Source organism: Cyprinodon variegatus, unplaced genomic scaffold (assembly GCF_000732505.1).
Source record: "Cyprinodon variegatus isolate N-32 unplaced genomic scaffold, C_variegatus-1.0 Scaffold38, whole genome shotgun sequence".
Classification (NCBI taxonomy): domain Eukaryota; kingdom Metazoa; phylum Chordata; class Actinopteri; order Cyprinodontiformes; family Cyprinodontidae; genus Cyprinodon; species Cyprinodon variegatus.
The window spans coordinates 143,117-165,050 of NW_015150491.1; positions in this window are offsets into that span (position 1 = coordinate 143,117).

The window sequence follows — 21,934 nt, forward strand, 5'->3', positions numbered from 1 at the left end:
TTTGAGGGAAAAAAAAAGACGTTTAAGTGCGCCTTATAGTCATGAAAATACGGTATACATAAATTCAGATTGTCTTATCAGGAAGATCCAGTGTAACATTTTAAAGTGGTATCGGGTTTTAAAGCAAGTTGAAAGCACCTTATAGAGTCTTTTATAGCCATCATCTAAAAATAAAGAGGATTTAGCTTACAGAAGGTTTAGACTGTCCAACAAACCTGAAGGCCTAGCTGAAAGAGAATTTTTACAGAATCAGCAAAAAAGCCTTATAATAACTCTATAATCCACTATTTTAGAGGGGAGCATCTGCGACACAGCTGCTAACAATCGTGCTAATCTGATCTTTTTTTAAGAGTTGGAAGAGAAAACCTATTTAAACAAAAGCCTGTAAAATTCTTGAAATCTTCTACCTACATGCAATTAACCATGAACACCCTGGCCTCAAGAATAAAGGTAGAGAGTAAGCTAGATAGACTTAAATAAAGATCCTGGGAAAGGATTACAATGCATTGACTTTCGGACTTTCAGAGTTTAATTGGTACAACCTTTGCATAACAAGCTTCACTGTTTTACTACCATGGGGTAATGCCCTTGTTTGTGTGGCCTATTACAAAAAGAAAAACCAGAAAATTGCGTTAAAGTTTGTTGAAGGTTGTAATGTGACAAAAATATCGAAAACACTTTAACAAGGCACTTTATCCATGTGTTCGCATTACAAACATTTAAGGAGGAAACATAAATCTTTCTGAGAACCTTCTGACATTTGCTTTTAGGTAAGGTTTATGAACTTGTAACGTCCTAAAAGCCTCAGGGTCTGTAAAAATGCGTTTGTCCGTGAACGTCACACAAAATAAAAGGTCACTTCTAGAGGTGATTAATGTGCATATAAGGCAAGTGAGAACTTGGGGTGCTAGTTCCAACTTTTTGATTGATTTATGCATTCTGTCTATTCTATTTTGGTTTCCTTGCTAGAAGTTCAGTGGTGCATAGATCTTTTAAAGATTTGTACAAATCTGTATATCTTCTTTTTCACCTTGCTCTTAAGGCTGGTCTAATAAAAAATGCCTACTTGAAATAATAATAATTGATTCATTTGTGTTAGTAACTAGCTACTAGTTAACAAATAACCTGACTTAATATAGCCTCTTATGTGGCATTTGATCTAAAACCTCTAAAAATGCATAATAATTATTTGACTGTTTTAGTAAATCATTAAACATAGCTGCTAGCATGTACAGTTAGTCTATCATGGACAGCATTAGAAGATATATTTCATTATTATTGCTCAAGGACACTAACGTCAGACATTTAACATCTGAAACAGTCTAAGTGTGTCCTTTAGTTTCTGGTCCTAAACACTGTGTTCTGCATCAGACCTTGCACATGTTGTTCCTCCCTACAGAGTGAGGTCAGGTCACATCCCACAGTTTTTACCGGCATCTTTGTGGCCTTAGCTTGTTTCACATAGAGAGAAACAAGCAAAAGCCACAAAGCCACTTTGAATACATTTGCATCCTTTTTTTTTTTTTTTTTTTTTGGTTTCTTTTTTCATGTGAATTCAATCTAGGGATGGATATATATACTGAATAAACTGGATTTCTTTTTCCTGTTATGTAGAACTACTCCCTTTTTTATATAAAACCATAAAAGTGAAAGATCTTAGAGGATAAACAAATACTATGTACATCTTCAGAACCCTCCAATTTGTCACTATTGCTAAAAATGTGGGCTTACTCAGAGGCCTACTGCTCTACTCTTCAAAACAGGTAAGGAAAGCAGAATTGTACTTAGATATGAGTAGCACTACTTATTCATATTTTTACTTAAGTGAAAGTTAAAAGTAGCCTTAAAATAAATTACTTAAGTAACTATAAAAATGTATTTGGTAAAAAGTAGGGCTGCAATTAACTCTTAAATATGATTTCTTACTAAATTAAACCAGGAGAAACTAAACTTTTCCACTTGAGGAGTTCTGGATAGAGCATATTGTAAGACGAAAAAGATTTTTAATCTTAAATGCAAAATATTTATTATTTTTCAAAAAATTTTATATAATTCCTGCTTTTAGGTAATTAGGCACGTTTTAGAGTCTCTACACTCCAGTTAACCAGTTTACTAAATTAGTTGACAATTATTTTAATTATTGATTAATCACGATTTATTGTTTCAGCTCTAGTAAAAAGGCTGCTCAAGTACCCAGAGTGGCTGTCCATGGGAGTGGGGCTTGAACTCGGAACCTCTGGCACCCAAGCGCAATAATCTAACATGAGGCCATGACTCCCCCTACTTACTACCTATGTATGATGTACAAAATGACATGAAATTGAACAAAACATTAAATAATATTTAAATGCTGGTGTTTCAAAGAATAACATAAAAATAAACATATAACATGCAGTAATAACACAATAAAATAAAGGTAGAATGAACACCATTTAGAATACATGTTTGATTTATAAAACTTAAAAAGTCAATAGTTACTGTACAGTATTCACTCATCCATCCATTTTCTCCCGCTTAGTCCCGTCAGGGGCCGGTGCCGGCAGTCAGTGGGCGAAGGGGGGTACACTCTGGACACGTTGCCAGTCTGTCGCAGGGCAAAACAGAGTACCCGGAGAGAACCCACCCATGCACGGGGAGAACATGCAAACTTCATGCAGAAAGACCTGGAGCCAGGAAACAGCCAGCCAGCAACAGCGCTAGCCACTGTCAACCACGCAGCGCCCTATACAGTACTCAGAATAAGTTAAATTACAGTATAGTGTTTACTGTGTTTTCATTCACCCTCCAGGTGACATGGCAGACTCAGCAGATGGAAAATATTTAACCAGTAGGCCTTTAGTAAAAAGAAAAAGAAACTAAGTCTCTCAATGGTGCAGATTTGTTTAAAACAAGCTTGTTTAATTAATTGAAGTTTCTCACAATGGATGGAGTAGAAAGAAAGATGACTCAAGTACAATTAAATAGTACAATACTGTAAAACTACTCTTATTAGTACTTTTTTCCCAAAAAAAATGTTTTCAAGTAAATATAATTTGTTAATGCAACCTTCTAAATAAAAACATTGCTATACCGAATAAAAAAGGGTTGGTAACAGTCAGAAAAAATTAAACCACAAATAAAGTTGGAGAGGGACCAAAGTGCATATCGCCTCTAAAACAGAGAAAAAAAGAAATATGGAATTTATTGTTAATTATATATTTTATTGAATAGACACAAACATATTTTTATATTTGGTTTTCTTTAAAATTGTGTGTTTAGTGCAATATTTAATTGACATTCTCATTAGGGCACATGTACTGTTGTTGGTGTGCTTGCTGCCAACGTTCAGTCACAGAAGGTCCTGGAGGATCTCCATGTACTGTTTATTATGATAATATCTGCTACAGTCACTGTAACCAAACAACTTCTTATAACAAAAAATGTTCTGTTGACTGCAATGTAAATATTTTTATAGTCCAAGCTAGTAAAGCGTAAGCTTAAAAGCTGTATCATTAACAAACTGTATATTTAAAAGCATTATGAGACAAGAGTCCAAGTAAATATAAAGGTCAATACAAATACAAAGAAACTTCAAATAGATTTAAAACATAACCAATAGCAATATATAGTTCTAAATTTAAACATACAGATTACCATGTGCGATGGTCTACACGTAATAGATATAGAAAAAATCTCCTTCAGCTCACCTTACAGTATAACTCTCCCTATATAAACCACTGGGAGACGGAGATATCTCTGTAAGCCTTTCTGATCATGGATATTGTACAGCCATATATTCATCACTGGAAAATACCCAGTAATTACAGAGCAAGAGATAATCCATGTGTGGTCCCATGTGTGGCTTGGCGAACTCCTCAGAGGGACCTCAGCTCTGTCCTCAGCTTTAGCTTACTGCTCACTACTGCATCAGCACCATTGTGACCTCTACTATTTGCCTTTGCAAACAGACTCATTTCTGTTATGTTTGGACAGTTTGCATGAACAGGAAGGTAAAACTCAAACAAGGTTGATGTAAGCTTCCAGCATCTAAGTGATTGATTGTTCGTGGAATCAGTAAATATTCTGCATATAGATTCTACCCTATAACTTTAAAGCTTGTTAAAATTCTCCCCTTTCATAATGTTTGGGTGTTTCCTCAGTTACTTGAATGGATAAGAGACTATTTTCAGAGTTCAAAGTTTAAAAGCAGTTAATATCTGATCTGTAATAAAGAAATCTATTAAAAACTTTATTCAGTATGAATCTAGATTATTTAGTTCTTTAGGTAAAGCTAATTCTCTGCTTGATCATCAACAGACTTAAAACTACCACCATCCCCCCAAAATCAAAGTGGTTAATCGAAAAATCGTCTTATTCAATTTGCATGAGGTTATTACTATGCAGATACTAATGTTTGTTTACAGAGTAAATGGAGTTAGGGAGAGGAGACACTCTTTTCAGATCAAATTAATTTTAAGGTATAAAAGTAGAGGGGGACAAAGAGTTGTTTTCTATGAAGTCATTTCTGCCTCCTCCTGTTAACATATACAGATGCTTGACTACTGTGTACAAACTGTCTCATGCAAAGGTTAATCCAATGCAAACATTAATAACATACTATTTATACTGCCTTTTATTGACAATAGAAGTCATATTTGGTCTTTCTTCTTCTTGAACTCTGATCGGTTCGGATGGCTTGAAGGTGATCAACTCTGGGGAAAATGTTTTTTGACAGAATCTTATAAAACAAATCCTGAACATTCCTGTTCATGCATGGGTTCAAATCAATCCTCTTTCTGCTTCAAACTATCCAAATGGTAAATCACATGAGGTGTTTTATTGTGAATAGATTATTTACACATACTCCTCCAGTTGAGACCTTTCCTGTTTTTTTTTCTTCTTCCAGATTTAGATACCGTGTGAGACTGCAATGCTTATATTACAAGAAAATTGGACTTATTTAGGGGCAAATCCAACATTTTTTAAAGGGGGGTGCACACCTAAGGGACAATTTGAAGCTAAATGACAAAAAAAGTGCCTTCTTTACTCTTTATGGGGATGTGTGTCCGCGCAGGGTGGCTTTTTATTTCACAAATAGGTGTTTTTGTAAAGAAATCTAATAGTTAGGGTGGAAGTTATGATTGATGTTGGTAGCAGACAGATTATTAAACAAGTCCAAGTTACGTAGATGATCTAAAATGGCGCACCAGCGTCATCACGGAGGCGGACTATGTGTGTTCACCCTTCAAGAGAGGACATACGGAGTCGAAAGCTGGACCTGTTCGAATCCACAGCCAAAACTCTACCAGTCTCCTTATTTCATGGACCTTGAATGATCCAGTCCTGATAGACCTGGTCCTTGGAGGATGCAACATTTGAAATCGAACACCCCGTTGTATGAACGTGAGACCTGAGCTGTGAGCAATTCAAATTTATGCTTGGACATCTGCGAGTCTCAACTGCCGCGCCAGCGTCAGCGCATTCTAGGTGACAGGCACTGGCTGTTCATCTTAATACAATGAAGTATGTTTAAGATTTCAGGCAGCAGAAATTTGGTCTCCAAAAGGAAGGGTGCGCCCCCTGTGCCCCCTTCTGTATTCGCCAACTTTTGTACACAACTTTTTTACAGTAGCAGTAATATAAAAATAATAGCAGCACAAAAGAGAAAACTACTTTATTCATTTATACTTATTTTCTTGTTCGACCTATACATATGGATCATTTACATAATCGTTTGAATTGGAAAATTTACATGAGGGAAACAGCATGTGCCTGCTGTCTGAAATTTTTCAGAGAGGCAACAATCAAGGTAATAGTTTAACTCTATATCACAGCCCAGTATAATACTTTATACTTATCTGTAATTTTGGGAGACTGAAAACTGTTTTGGTTTTAACTATACAGGTTGAAAGTATTTATGTTTCCCAAAGGCTGAGTATTAGGACCACACAAAAACATGTCGCAAGTACTTCAGGTATTTCCCATCACTGCTAACTTAACAACTTCAAGTAAATTCCTAGCAGCACACAATCTCATGAGCTGTAGTTTTGTTTCATTGACTTAAATAAACTGTCACTCTATATAGTAATCCATTTTCTAGTGGGTATAAATACATTTTATGTATTCCAGAGTTAAAGAAAGCCAAGCTAGGCAGGCCTGAGCCTGAGAAAATAAAGGGTTGGATGAAAAAAATGACTCTGAGCTTGGATGATGAACTAATGTACTAAACATCCATGGAACCCTGAAATAAAACGAGCAAGGATTTAATGGAGGCAGTAAAGGGCAAAGAGGACTCATAGTCCTGCTAATGAATCAAAAGAGGACAGGATGAGCATTGGAGCGAAACAGAGAAGGAAAAAGGATGGAGAAAAATAAGATAAACAGCAATGTGCATATATGTAGACACACTTAGCTGTGAGCTACACTGATCATCACCAAAGGCTTCTGTTATCATGCATTATTAAATGCATATGAACACTGAGCTGGTCATAAAACAAGCATTACAAAAAACTAACATGGGTATCAAGTATACTGCTCCATATAAGGGGGGTTTGTGTTAACATGATTAGAATATCTAATTTAATTTCTGCCTTTTTTTCTGCAAACGTATCATATTTCATTGTACAACACTGGAGTCTAAATGGTTTTTACTTTCTGGCTTATCTTAACTGAATTAACTTTATAGGTTGGAACATGTTGGGAAGCAAGAAAGCACAGCACATGCAGGGTCTGTCAGGTGTTTGTTATATCAAGCTAAAAACGCAGTTAATTTACATCAGCGTTAGACCATAAAGCTAGACATCAGCATTCTTGAATTTTCTTTAGAAGAGCTCCTTTTGCACAAATCCAGTCGAGCTTAAATATCCCAGCTGGTGTGATTGTTTTCTTGTAGAATAAAGGGGTTTTAGTTTTACATTAAAACAAAAGCAAACACAACATCTGAAGAAGAGATGATCATCCAAATTTTTGTCAATATCTTTGAAAAAAGGGGCTCCTTTTTTTTTTTTTTTTTTTTTTTTTTTTTTAAGTATCCTGTCTAGCAATGTGGAAATAAGAATAATTGTCTTGATGCCAAAAAGAGCCCAACAGATTTTATTTTCACAATTGGAGCAGTAAGGCTATCAACATAGTGTTTTGCTTGATTTGTGCATATAAATAGCTTTATTATAATTCATGCAGGGAGTTTTACAGATTATATAGAGACAGTACAATGTAACTAGAACAGGAAAGGAAAAACAGACAAAAAGGAGAAAAGATGAAAGAAATAGGAGATAAAAAGGAGAGAAAAAAAAAGAAAAAATTTAATACATGAACACCATTACTTTTTAAACCTTATTGCTTTAACTGTTTTTTAATTCATATTATTATCTTGCTGTATGGAGACAATACACTGTAAAACAGGGTTGTACTATTATTTGTAAAAAAAAAAACAACCCTGCATGTTATGGAACATGTTGGATCTGAGAATGTCTGCAGCCTCTTAGAAATATTGGAGTAAAGATGTTTCACACACTTTCTTTTTTGACTTTTTTTAAGCTTCTTACATTTGATGTACTTTTTGTACGTCTGACATCTGATTTATATAAACCTCTCAAATCTGTGTCTATAAAGTTTGAAGTGTGAGTTAAAAATGTTAAGTTATACATGCCTTACAAACCTCAAAGGTTTTCGTTCTTACTTACAAAGAGATTCATTTGGAAATGTTTCATGTCACCAGATAAACAAATAAATATCCATTACTATCAAGAAAACATTGTGCTAAACTGAAAATCAGTGTCTGGCTAGATTATTATTGTTACAGTTTTAAAACTCTTAAATCAATTTGTCAGATTTCTTTAGATGCAGTAACTGTATAATTAATTAGAATTAGTTAGATTATTTTGAAAAGTTCATTCTAAATCAACACTGGCATTGTTATACAGCTTTATAAGGACCTCAGTGTCTACTGTATATAATTTGATTATTACCAGGTTAAAATGCTACCTTTGAATGGGTACACATAAAACAAAATATTGATTTAATCTTAAGAGCAGATTGTTAGCATAAAATATACATTTCAGGGGGTATTCCTAAAGCAAGTAACCTCCTCTGAGTTTGTCAGTTTAAGAACGATTATGTCTTAAACCAACTGACTGTGACAAACCTATTCAGGTGAATGGTTGAGTTTAATAGCTTTCCGCTTTGTTTTTTGCTTACACCCCCTGTTGGTTACCAGCGCTAATAAATTATATTACAGGTTCAATTACCTCCTTATGTTCTGAACAGGTAAATTTGCACACATATGCTGTCGCTAATAATAATAATAATAATAATAATGTAATTATATTTTTATTTCAGTTTTAACTGCATTTAACTTTTTTCTCCAAATATTCGAATAATACAAAACAACAAAAAATTTCAAGTTATTTCTATGAGCGAGAGACACAATGTAATACAGATAATGCTCTCTAGTTGCAGCTATTAAGTCTTGTGACTCCATGACTTTTACCACATAACCATAAAATTCATCAGCACTGAGTCAAAACATTTGCTGATGCATCAGGATATTTTTTCCCCCTGCAGTTAAAGTTAACAGCTAGCGGTATCAATTGCAGTTTTCAAATAATAACCAATCAGCCCTTCATGGTATCAAAGATTGTCACCAAATTGAAAATTTAATAGAATACACCTTTTGGTGCCAGTTATATGTAAAACTTATTTTTTTAAAAGAGCTTTTTGAATAATTAATTACTGAAGCCCCGATAGTGGGTGACTGCACAGACTTTGTGGTCGATGTGTAAAGCATGCAGAGGCAATAAAACTGATGGATTGTTACATTCACCTAATAAAGTTAGAATAGATTGGATTGAAGCTGCAAAGCTACACTTTAGCCTAAAGGAAGGGCTTTAAAAATTGACCTAACCAATACAAAATCGCAGCATTTGCTTAGTAAGAGTTGATAGTCGAAAACATGAAGCTTTTTGTTCATTTGTAACAAATGTTGAGGTGTACAAACACAAAACACACAATAGTAATGTGAAAGTTACTGAATCTGTCAGCTGAAATGAAGATAAATTATGAGATGCAGCTGGTGCACCTTCCCATTAACCATGGCAATAACAATGAATGAGGGGAAATACTCCATCACTCCTTAAAAGTTTCTTTGATAATGACTTTAGGAGCAGTTTAGGTATCACCTCATCATTATTCACTCTTATTTGCTCTCCTGTGCCGATTGTAGTGACACAGCAGGTCAGGTTTCTGTGTTTCAACATCTGTTACGCTGTGATGTTGAAGAACATTAAAATGGAAATCGACTTGGCTGCGGTGTGAGTCCAAAAGCACTTAACAAGGTCTAATGACATTATTCAAAGAGTAACTGGCCACTGCATTGCTCAGCAGGATTGCATTGCTGCGACTTCTTTGATTAACCCCCAGTGACTTAATGTAATTGATTTAAGAATTTTAATTTCTTACAAGATTATTAAGGATCTGTATGTAGAGGACACCTCATTACGTTTGTAAACTTTGGATCCTCTTAATGCACTTTTTCTTTTACTGGTATGTTTTAAAATCTAATTTTAACTTCAAAGTGATAAGTTTTGTCCCCCTGCAAGGACAGGAAAGCAGAGAAGAGCAATTCCATTTAAAATAAAATAAAGTTATCCGCCAGCCTTTCTGCTACGCTCTGATAGTCCATAAAATAATTTACGAGAATGATGTCAGAGTGATTAATCAAAACCATCTTGTGTTTTTTTTTTGCCCAACTTATTGATTAATAAAGTCGATTTGTCTCCATTTTTTTTTAAAACCTGCCTTAAATTTCAGAGAACCAGAGACCTGAATGAGACCTGAATGAGACCTGAACTAACTAACTAACTAACTAACTAACTAACTAACTAACTAACTAACTAACTAACTAACTAACTAACTAACTAACTAACTAACTAACTATTTTTCACGTAACATCTCAACAATCATTTGGTAGAAAGAGTTATGATCAAAAGTATTGATGACTTCATTCAACCACTTTTCTAACCCTTGAAAAGAACAGCGACAAACCGGAAGATTATGTACTACCTTTATTAGTAACACCAAGGAAGAAAACATTAGCATCTTAAGAAGCCTGCAAAGTAGCCTATTAAAGGCGGTAACCTCCTTTATGTGTACCAGCCTCAAAGTGACAAAAATTCACACAAGCCAGTAGAAACAGGTGCACACTCGTAGAAAGGCTACAAATACTTTATTGGAAGTCATTAGCTGGAGAACAAGGATCATGCTCTCCTAGGTGTCTTTTATTGGGGTATATCATGGTACTAAATCTGCAAACTTAAACCATTTAAAGTATCCATGGACATAAGTTTATGTGCATGTGAATTGCATAGATATGAATAACTATTGTGCGTATCCTGTTTAGGCGGAGTTTGAAATTCACAAATAGATTTCACAGTTCACAATTTCAAAGCTCTTTCTTGTAAAAAAACAATCCATTGTCAGTCATAGTCTGCTGTTATATAGTGTATGTATGTGTCGCTCATTTTTTTTCTAATTAGTTTTAAAATTTGCATATCTTAACTGTCATTAAGGCAGCGCTATAGGGATCCGCCTGCGGGCTGGGGCCCTCGGCAGCCGTAAGAACGCACCAAAGGCAACGTTCTGTTGCATGCATGGCCTCGGTAAACCGTTCTCCCCCCGTTCTCTCCATTGAAATCTCTATTGCAATGTAAATTGTAGTTGACAATAAAGTTGATTGATTGATAAAAAAAATGGGTTCCTAACTGAATTTATTTTTCACTTTGAAGTTCTATCTTCAATAACTAGAGACTGATTATCAGTACAACAAATTGGACAGCATAGTTAGAAATTAAAGAGTCTCCTTTACAAAGACAACAGACTTTGTATATAGTCCAAACTGTTTAAGCACAGCATTAGGGTATGATAATTTAGCTGCTTTTGGCATTTTCTGAGTGACAGTGTAGAAGTATAAAGAAATTCAGAGAAAACAATGGGATTTATGTGTTTCCCCTTCTAAGTCTCTAGTTTTTTTTTTGGCTCAGCAACTGGATAAAGCGGAAGATGTTTTTGCATCAATACATTTAACCTCTCAAAACCTACCGGGTTTACATCTAATAACTCAGAATGCATGAAAATTACAGATGTAAGTGTTTCCCAATATAGACATATTAGACATTGTTGGAAAGCTTATATTTTCTACAATTCAACCACCAGGAACATTTTATGGACACAGTGAGCACAAAAGCATAATTAACACAGATATAGCAGCATTTTAAAATGTAAACATGACAAAACAGATACAACAAGCAAGCATATCTTTATTACTGCTGTTTAGAAAAGACCTATTATTTTCGAGGATAAAAAACAACAACTTTGAGTCATGTTTGAACTGATGCAGCTTGGGCTGTGTTTTACTCACCCAATTTCGGTCCATATATTCAGAAAAGAGAACGTTTTAGCTTTCAAATAATGTATCATACATGCAATTTTTGCTTACAGTTCCTAAGTTATTTGGTTTTCCATTTGGTTATGCAAAATAGAGAATTTCCTAAAATGAGGGGGATGTTAAGCTATTTCCCACAGTCATATACTGAAGGGTATTTTTGTATTTTTGTGATTGAGCAGCTTAGGTTTTTTTTTTAAAAAAGTTAGCAAAAATCTGTCATGTTTCCGGAGTAGCTGGTTGCTGTTTTATTCAGCTCTGTGGTTGTAACTTGACCGAATGGGTGAGGCAACTACTGGGATCTTTTCATCAATATTTGTGGTTTATCAGCTTCTTAGGCAACTATCAACTGCTTCTCATGATGTGTTACATCTACAGTCAAGCTAATGTTTCACTTCAAGCACATTTTATTATTTTCCTCCAGTCAAGTAATTAATGTAAAAGCTCTACTTGAAATATATTGTTGACTTGTTTCTTTCAACAATTAAGGCTGGTTTACACTCAGAAACCACGTCGTCTGCATGTGTGTTGCAGTGAACGCAAATATGCCCCCGCCCCTTCCGCAGACACTCTGGCACACTTCATGAAAATTGTAGGTTACCGCAGACAGTGCCGAAGACAGGAGGCCCCTGACTTGTAAAATCTACATCCGCTCTACACTATACCTATTTCCTGGTTGGTGCCATACTGGCTTGTTTTGTTTGTATGACTGCCATTCTGGAAAACGAGTCATGAAGTTGGACCAGCTAGAAGAGCGAGGTGTGCAAGAACGCTGAGACCCTTTTTCCACCTGCATTCTAGCTCTTTTTTGCCCTTGTGTCCCTCCGTTGTCGCACAAACTCGCCCCCACTTCCTCACCGCCGTATTTAAACCCACAACTAGTTTGTGATTGTCCCTCTTGCGTTGTGGCATGGAATAACATAGCGTAGACCACGCTTCAATACTGGGCATAAATCAAAAATATCTGCAACAAGTTCACTGCGACACGCTGCTGCAGGAGTATAACCAGCCCTTTAGATTGTCAAACCTTCGATTGAACATCACTTTCATTTCAGCACTTCTCCTCCTGGATCAGTATTTGGGGTACATCTCTCTTCACAATGGCTCGTGGCTCCATCTGACATCTTCTTAGACTCCACATAACCTCAACAACTCTTTCACTGTATGTTTCTGCATGCAGGCTGAAAACATAACCAAAAGCTGACACAATTTGCTTGTAGAATGGCCCAAAAGAGATATATGTACCTAAAAACACAATCAAGGAAAGGAGTTGTTTTAAAGCCACAAAAAATGAAAGAAAAACAGCAGCAGTCTGCCTGGTCATTAAGAGATGTAATGGTCTGATTAAGATTGTTCCTAGGCGCCAGAGAAGATGGTGCAACAAATCAGTTGGACACTAAAGCTTTGCCAAAACTCATGTTTTTTTAGGTTCATATTGCATATAAATGTGTCCCCTCAATAGAATAAAGATATATTATGTAAACCAAAAAAAACCCTGTAGTTTATTTAAAGTGCTTAGATGTGTTGCAGCATAACAGATTTGAAGCTAAAGCACAGTTATTTGTGAATATAGTTTGTTTTCTACAAACTATACAGTATTATCAAAGCATTAGCTTTCTCTAAGGAAAATTATTTAAAGTGTCGACTGTATTTTGCAATGTATAATTAGATGACATCATTTACAACTATCCTTTCATTTGATTATACCTCATAAAAAACCGCCCAAACCAGAAGCCTTGACTCTGTTTTAATTTTCAGGTCGCATTTAATTAGAAAATGCAATCAGGTAATAAAACCTCTACCTCAGTAATGGGTGAGGTCAGTCACTGCAGTGCAGGGATAACAAGAAAAAATATATTAATTAGACTAGTTCTATAAGTCAATATTTGAAAACAGTTTAGATGTGCTTGTTTTAAGGATAAATAAACTCTTACCTTGATGGGTAATTACAGTTTCTCTAAATGTCATGTTGTGTCAGCAAAGGAAATAGGCTCATGGCTTCTTTCTAAGCAGCAAGATATAATAAAAGCTGGACGTAAAACTGAGAAACTATCATCAGTATAAAATGATCTGATGGAAGCAAAACATACAGTTAAATTTAAACATATGCTAACATGCAAGAAGAAAAAAAAGACACATTTTAGAACTGTCTAATAACTATAAAACAATATCAAATGAGTGATTTTGTGTGATGAAATCAGTGATAAAACAAGAACTAGCATAATATATCCGTGTTGTACATGGGTTTATGGAGACTGAAAACTATAGCTTCAAGAAAATTTTAGGAAGAAAAAAGTGAGAAGACAGATGTGACTACTATGCGCATTTGTGTGTGTGTCCGTAGGAGAAGTTCAGGTTAGGAAACAACTTGCCAGTACAGAGGTTTTGGAGCCACTTTTGACATGATTCATTTACTAATAGTACAGTATACATCAATATATAGTATACTATATATAGTATACTAATAGTATCGATGAAACAAGTTGTCTGAAGGATCCCACAAGGGTTTTGGTTCAAATTAACATGATCAAATCAGGCAACTGGTTCATATGTGTTCCGCACAAACATATCTTATGAAGGTTTCTATATTCCAGAGGGGCTGCCTTGGATTGAGTTCTTGTGATTGAGGGGTCACTGGTTCCGTTGGAGCGCAGTAAACTAATTCTTTGTCGTATCAGAAAACTGGTTCAAGAGGACTTAAGCTTTGTGACTGTAGTAATAAAAGGATACACATGATCAGCAACATCACTGCTGTATGTTCCTGAGTGTAAAGACCAATTCAATTCAATTCAATTCATTTTATTTATATAGCGCCAAATCACAACACGTGTCATCTCAAGTTTCTCAGCATCACCCCTAGATAAGATATTTCTAATTTTTGCAATATTCCGCATATGAAAGAAAGAAAATTCTAGAAAACTCTTTGATATAGGAACACTAAAAACTTGAATTCAAGGAAGAGCTTGGACTTTCGTGCTGTTTACACTTAATAAAAAATCTCTTCCAAATCCACTTTATTTATAAAGCACGTTTAAGAAACATACTCTTTATCCAAAATGTTTTACCTTACAACATAAAATAAAATAACCAATCTAAGTGTGGCTAATAGAGCAGCCAATCTTTTAACAGTCTGATTTGTCCAGTTTTAGTGACCCCCTTATGGCCTACTTTCTTTCTTTTAGCAGTTATAAGTGGTAGCCATCTGCTGTTGTAGTTTATCTGCTTTAAGGTTTAGGTTTAAGGCTCATTTTTAGCCATACAACACAAAAAGTAATCAATATCTGTATGTAATATTAATATGATTCTAGATGAAATTGAAGAAATAAAACTTATGGGATCCCACCTCAGATTAATAAAGGAGTACATTTATATACAACAAACCAAATGGCATTCTTTCAAAGAAATCATGTACACATGTGCAGTACAAAAAACAGGTAACAAGTTGTATTGTACATAGATGCTATGACAGGTAATAATGTTTTCTTTTTTCCCCCCCAAGCATCCAAGTGTGCATTCAAACATGGTACCTGCCAATCCTCCTCTAATATCTTGTAGAAATTTTACTGGTACTTAGGGGACATTTTCTTATTTATACCAACCAGAAAGATGTTTGTGCATAAACATCTCAGATCAGTAGTTTCTGAAGCAACTAGCCAATCTGGTACAAACACTCAAGCAAAGTTCAAAGTTTTATAAATCCTCCCTATTATTTTTTGATTCTCATTCTAACATTTGAAGATTAATAGGTGGGCTGCCATGCCATTGGCTTATTTATCTATTTTTGGTTGACATGTAATTTTATTATACCTCTTTCATAGAAACGGTTAATGGATTTATTCATCTGTGTCTGACTAACTGAAAATACATGTCCACCCTGATCTCAGTCCCCAAGTGTGGACTGAGATAAGGTTTATTTAAAGGCACAGCAGCGATCAGTATTACTTTTTGTCTATTTTTGTGCATGTAATACCTTATTTGAGTCATAAATATTTAGCATCTGCATTTGTTACACTAAAACACATTATATAAAGCAGCACTGCTGTCCCTCCTGAACTTTCACCTTTTTAATGAAACTTTAATGTAGGTCATACATTATTCACGTAGGGCATACGTGACTTCATTCTAAGCTCTTGCCTGTAATGTAATGAATATAAGTGAGGAGATCAGGGGAAATCCCCTCTGAGGACCTGCAGCGGTTTCTCATGAAGGCTCTCAGTGTGCAGCATGTTCACTAATGGACCTCTGGCTTCTCGCCCGGATCGATCACTGGGCCATAATGCACAAGAAGTTCTGATTTCAACTATTCCGGAACCATCCCCTTGATTGCCCCATTGCTGAGACTGACATTCCATCATCTATTTGGTTGCAGGAGAGATGCTTCATCACTGCGTTGGTGAAGGGCTGGAGCAGGTGGAGGTGTGAGTCAGAGCACCCGGTGCTGAGTGAACAGAGAAAACAGTGAATGAATGAGATAAATCTTACCATCCTGACTAATTCATCACCTACTGGCTGAGAGGGGAGGCTGTAAGTTGATGACTTTTTGATGGATGACTGATTCAGTGCCCATCACATCTAGTGATGGATCATAGCGAGATTTAAGAGGATGTTGACCTAGTCAGAACTGTTGGCTAAGGGATTTGTAAGAAGTGCTGTCATGGCACAAGGTCGTTTATGGATAGCAGAAGTAGATTTATCAATATTTCCCCAAAGTGTTTACATATGTGACTTCTTTAAAGGTAAATCAGCTTTGACACAGATACAACACATACAGTCTAATTGAAAAATATTCACAAACCATTTTTTCATGTTTGAGATGCTACAAACCCAAACTTTAACATGTGAAAGGAGGTACAATGGTCAGATGGCATCCAAATTTAATCTTTTACTCTACATGCAAAATTCTGTGTGTGTAGGAAAACTATTCCTGTTCATGAACCTGACTGTGCAACAAGGTGAAAGAAGAATAATGCTGTGGAGTAGATAGAAAACACACAGTATATCAGTTGAGAATATGGGTAAGCAAAAGCCAACAATTTCAGGTTATCCATGTTCAAAGCTGTAGATAAACTACTTAAAAGGCTCTATAAAGTGTTTCCTCAGTACATTTTAATACAAACCATGTTTCCTTTTTGAATTATTGCTCTACTTGTACAAGATTATTACATAAAATATTAACAATATATAATGATAATAGAGTAATGTTTTACATATTTATGTCACTGAATGTGAAGAAGTTCAAACTAAGTTACAGTAATAATCTTTCCAGTGAATGAAAATAAAAATAAATGGCTCTTCCATCTTTTAAATAACTAAGTAAGGAAGTCTTCATCATTTTAAAAAGAAAATTCCCATCAGCACATTGAAGGTTATGGAGGTAAATTGCTGAACATGCACTCCAAGTCTGAATCTATTATAAAAAGACGCAATGTTCTGGGACAGAACAACAATGATCCTAAAATTACCTTGAAGGTCACTGGGTGCTTTTAACAGATCAAAACAACATGACAGCTCTACTAAATGTGTTTATCTAATAGCCAAAAACAGCCTCAAACTACTTATAATTACGTTATTAAAGTTATAGCACCATAAATAGGTGTCTTTGATACAATTTTTAGTCCTTTTTATAATTACTCTAGAGGAAAGCCTTCCTCTTTGCAGTGTAAGCAATACATATGTCCTTGTATATAGAAGGTGTCTTTGTTAAGACTCGGGCAGGGTGGGCCAAAAGCTCTTGCTCTCTCATGAAGAGATGGGCATGAGCCAGGAAATGAGTCTGAAATTGAGAGCACTTCAAGGGAGTAAGTTCATCGGGCAGGGCTGTAGCCACATTTCTCAGTTGTGGTCATTTCAAATATCTACAGTACTATGTGGCTTTTCAAGCCATTTTATTTCTGCAGAATCAAGACAGAGAAAACTATTAAGTAGTCAATGAGATATGTGGATGAATGGAAGTGGTGCCGGGTGTACAATAATTATTGTATTTTACCAACAATTTTGCCATCTGTACGATGCAGGATCGACAAACTCAAAAAATGCCACATATACAATATTTTGACCATTCCATGAATGTGTTGTTGTAATTGGTTGCCATCAGGATGTGGCAACTGTCTGTCCCTGAACCCTGAAGGCATCTATGTCCGGATTCGTAAAGAGATCCGCCGCTGGCTTAAAATTCTGAATGTGGCCAGCGAGTGACGTGTATGCGTTTGCCTCAGAACAACGTCCACAATTGGCTGAATGGTCCAATGCGCCTACCCCATATGTGAGGAAAATAAATAATAAGAAGAGACAGAGCTGGTCTGGAAGAAGATGCAAAGAAATTACTGAACAGAAGGAAAGGGAGAGCAGTTTAAAGTTACAGTGTGCAATAATTACTTACATAAACAGTATATATAATCTATATTTATGTTATTTATTATCAGATATGAACTGAAAGTCTCAATCTTTATGTTTACATTGCATTAGAAATTGATATTTATAATTGCATAGCAGTCTGTTCCCATTTGTGGTGGGAGGCAGACATCTTTATGCTACGGAATCGCAGAGCTGACAGACTAGTGACTATAGAGTTAGGCCTATATACAACCCTACCCAGACTAATAAAATACTATATGAAACTATCTATGTAAACTCGAGTTGCAGAGTTACGACTGATTTAGATGGCCATTTGTTGCAATTTGTTTTTGTGAGTGGAATCTTATCTTTGTCCTGCCCTCGATCCGTTTTTGATTTGGTCAAGGTGCTGAAAACAGGAGGACAAATCAACTGGAGAATAGAGGTAAGGGGAGACAGTATTCCTGAGCTCAGGCAGGAGCAGAGGGAAATCATTGTGAGTCTGGATGGCTGGATGCAGATTTTTCTGATATCACTGCTGTGGAAGCTTGAAAGGTTCTGTTTGAATATACAATTAACTGTATATCCCAACAGCTCATATCAGAGCTAACCACACAATTCTAATCCTGACTTTTTGAAGTCTATGTAAAAGCAACCCAGCAGTTATTAATTACATAACAGATATAGATAGCATTTTAGCAAATGTTATGACCTTAACACTATTTTATAAAAAATAAAATAAAATAAAAACACCAGTGCCATAACTTTATAGTCTTGGTTATCCAGAACAGCTTTTGCTTTGATTTGCAACATGCAATCTATCTAAGGGACAAGAGCATAAACCAAGCCAAACCAAAGAAGTCTCACCCACTTACCCCTGGATGTCCTCACTATGGATGTCAGAAGTTAAGGTTTGTCCTTCCAGCTTACAATTCCTGCCTGACTTGACAAAAAGAGCCAAAGTCTGTTGAACTAGCTTGTGTGGTTAATTTAAAGATTTAAGACTAATGAATTTGTGGTTGTTTCTTCATGTCAGATGTCACTTATCTTTTCCTTTCATCCCTTGCTGTAACCTTAGAAAAATTTCCCACAGCATCTCAGCTTGCCCTGATCTGAAAAAAAAGAAAAAAGAAATTATACTTATATACAGCTTCAGAAAGTGTTGCCAAGTCAAGGACTCCTGCCAATCTCATTGAAAACAATTATCCGCGAGTAGAGAACCTTCCCAGGAGCAGTTTGGCACCTGAAGTTATTTCAAGAGTGCATTAGTGACTTATCCTGCAGTTTACAAAAGAAAAATAATAATGCCTTTAAAAACCTCACTTCTTCCTTTTTCATTATTAGCAATAAGGTAGAGTCGTCATGATGGCTTTCAAAAGTATGCCCACATGCAGAAACAACTCAGAGGCTGGGTAAAGTTAAACAGTTTATCTCTGTCTGAATACAAGGTTTGACTTGGACTCACTGTGGTTGTTTGAGGAGATTCCAGTGTTCCCGTTTGTAGAGGCTTGCTCTGTAGAAGGAGTTGTTCATTGGAGGGCGGACAGGCAGACTATGGTGGTCCTGAGGAGCAGCTGAGCAGACTGTCACAATGTTGCTGAAGTGAACGGCGCTTCAGATGAGGAGATCTGTCTCCCTTCTCAGTGTGACGAGAGAGTCCCTTCCAAGACTAGAAGGGCCTGGCTTATCCAGTGGATCTGTGATATCCTGCCGGAGAATCAAAAAGACAATGTGACTCTGCAAACTCTGAGTGGCTAGAGTACCCAATACTGGCAAACACTCTGGCGAGGAAGTGAAGACAGTCTGCTGCTTAAATACTCCTCAGGAAGTGATGACCAAATAAGCTGCAGGTGTGAGAGGTAGAGAAGAACACAAAGCCCTCTAGACTAGCAGAGAACAATGGCACCATTTAGTGGATGCATGGAGGAACTGAAAAAGAACAAAACAACCCCCACAAACTGCAACCCTATCAAATATCATACTATCAAAGAGTTCCAACAAAAAATGTCTATCCCAAAATTCCTTCAAAACATGACAGTTCTCAGGATTTTGGGAAAATATATTTTTCACTGGTTGTAGAAAGGGAGGGCTTTTTTGAGGGTTTGCATCACACCACGTTTACTGTAAAAGAAACACAGCATTTCAGAAAAGGAAGTTAGCATCATAGTATAGGGCCACTTTGCCGGTTTAGTACCAGGAGAGGTTGCTATAATTCATAAAACAATAAAGTTAGGTTATTGAGGAAAACGACCAGTCATCAGTTTGTTTTTGTAAAAACAATCACCCTTGGATTACGCAACAAGAAAAAAATCCACCAGCCACTCATAAAAAATAACACCGGATTGAGATAAGATAACATTTAAGATCCTTAATCTGTCTAACCCTCCAATGTTTTGAATTTAAACTATTCTGCACTGTTATTTTACTGTAACTTACTGTAATTAAGCCCCACTGTAATATTACAATTAATACCTGTAAAAACCCTGGTCTCATTGGATTTATAGCGTTCAATTCTTATTTTACAGTAAGATCACATTGTCAAACAACCCTGTTATATTAGAAATAACTCTGTAATGTGACAACACAGCAAAATAATGCAAGGATTTTAGTGAAATATTGTATATAAACACTACTTGAAAGAAAGGTGCAGTTTCCCCTCTTCCAGTCTTAATGGAGACGGTAAGAAACATGCATAACAGTTTGAAGCAATACTCTAATGTTTTTGTATAAAGATATTATTTACGTTATTTTTAAATGTGAGGTGGTGTTTACAGTCTATCTGAGGTTGTCTGTGATGTGCACCCCCAGAAATCTGATGCTGCTGACCGCCTCTATAGCTGAGCTGCTAATGAGCAGTGGAGCATTGTTAGGCTAGTTAATTCTGAAGTAACGATGATCTCCTTCATCTTCTGCATGTTTAGTATCAGGCTGTTATCTTTGCGCCAGCCCACCAGCTGCTCCACCTCCTCTCTGTAGTCCTGGTCGTTGTCGTCTCCATCCGTCCATCTGTCCGTCCGTCCGTCCATCCATCCATCCAACCATCCATCCATCAGGTTAACGGTGGGGCTGGTGCCTATCTCAGGCATGGCCAAGATGCAGGGGACACCCTGGGCACATGGCCAGTCTGTCGCAGGCCAACAAAGAGACATACAAAACACAAACACACACACTCACACCTAAGAACAATTTAGAGGAAAAAAAAGATCTAACATTCATGTTTTTGGACTGTGGAGGGAAGGCGGAAAACCTGAAGAGAACCCGCGCATGCACAGGGAGAACATGAAAACCCCATGCAGAATGACCCCGGGCCAGGAATCGAACATGGAACCTTCTTGCTGCAAGGCAGCAGGGCTACAAACTGCAACACTGTGCAGCACCGGGTTTAAGACCCTGACTAGAAAATACATTTTAAGAATGAAAGCAGAAGCTTTGAGACCTTGATAGTGTCTGCAAGTCTTTTTTAATTAAGATGTAGATCACATGGAGCATTCAAGTGTCATTCAAGCACAACTAACATCTTCAAGGTATTAAAACGCTTCTTCAGTTTAGATGAATGGGCTTCAGTCAAGGGTTATTTGCATCATGGGGAAGAGGGAAAACACTGCTGACTCTAGCTGAAATATAGACAGATTGATTTAACTCCATTAAGTGATTTACAGTGTGGATGGAGCAGGAGCTGATGTGTAACAAGCACAGGGCTGTTTAATGTTCCCCTAGCAGAACTTGATGGTGAAACACCGCTGTGCCTGAGTGTGTGAAGATCACATCACATATGACAAAATATGACAAACCAAGCCAGTGTATTTTTTACAGGAACTCATCTTGATCGTGCACAAGGACCGATAGAAGAAAGCTCACTGAAAGAGATGACATGAATTATATGAAGTAATATGACCTCAGAGAAGAGTTATCCTTCCTGTTAAAAGTAGCCAAGAGTGAAGGACTCATAAAATGAGTAGTAAATCTGCATTATTTGATGGATTCATGCCAATAATTTTTCTGAAATCATATGATTCATGCTGTCAGTGGAATTTTGGGAATTCTATCTAGTTAATGTTTGGGATTTTTTTCTTTTGTCATTATACTTTGTTGCGGCAATAATTAAATAATTCAATAAAATGATTCAAATAATCCATAAATCCATCCCAACCCAGCTTGCCGATGTGCACATACATATGTTTCCCT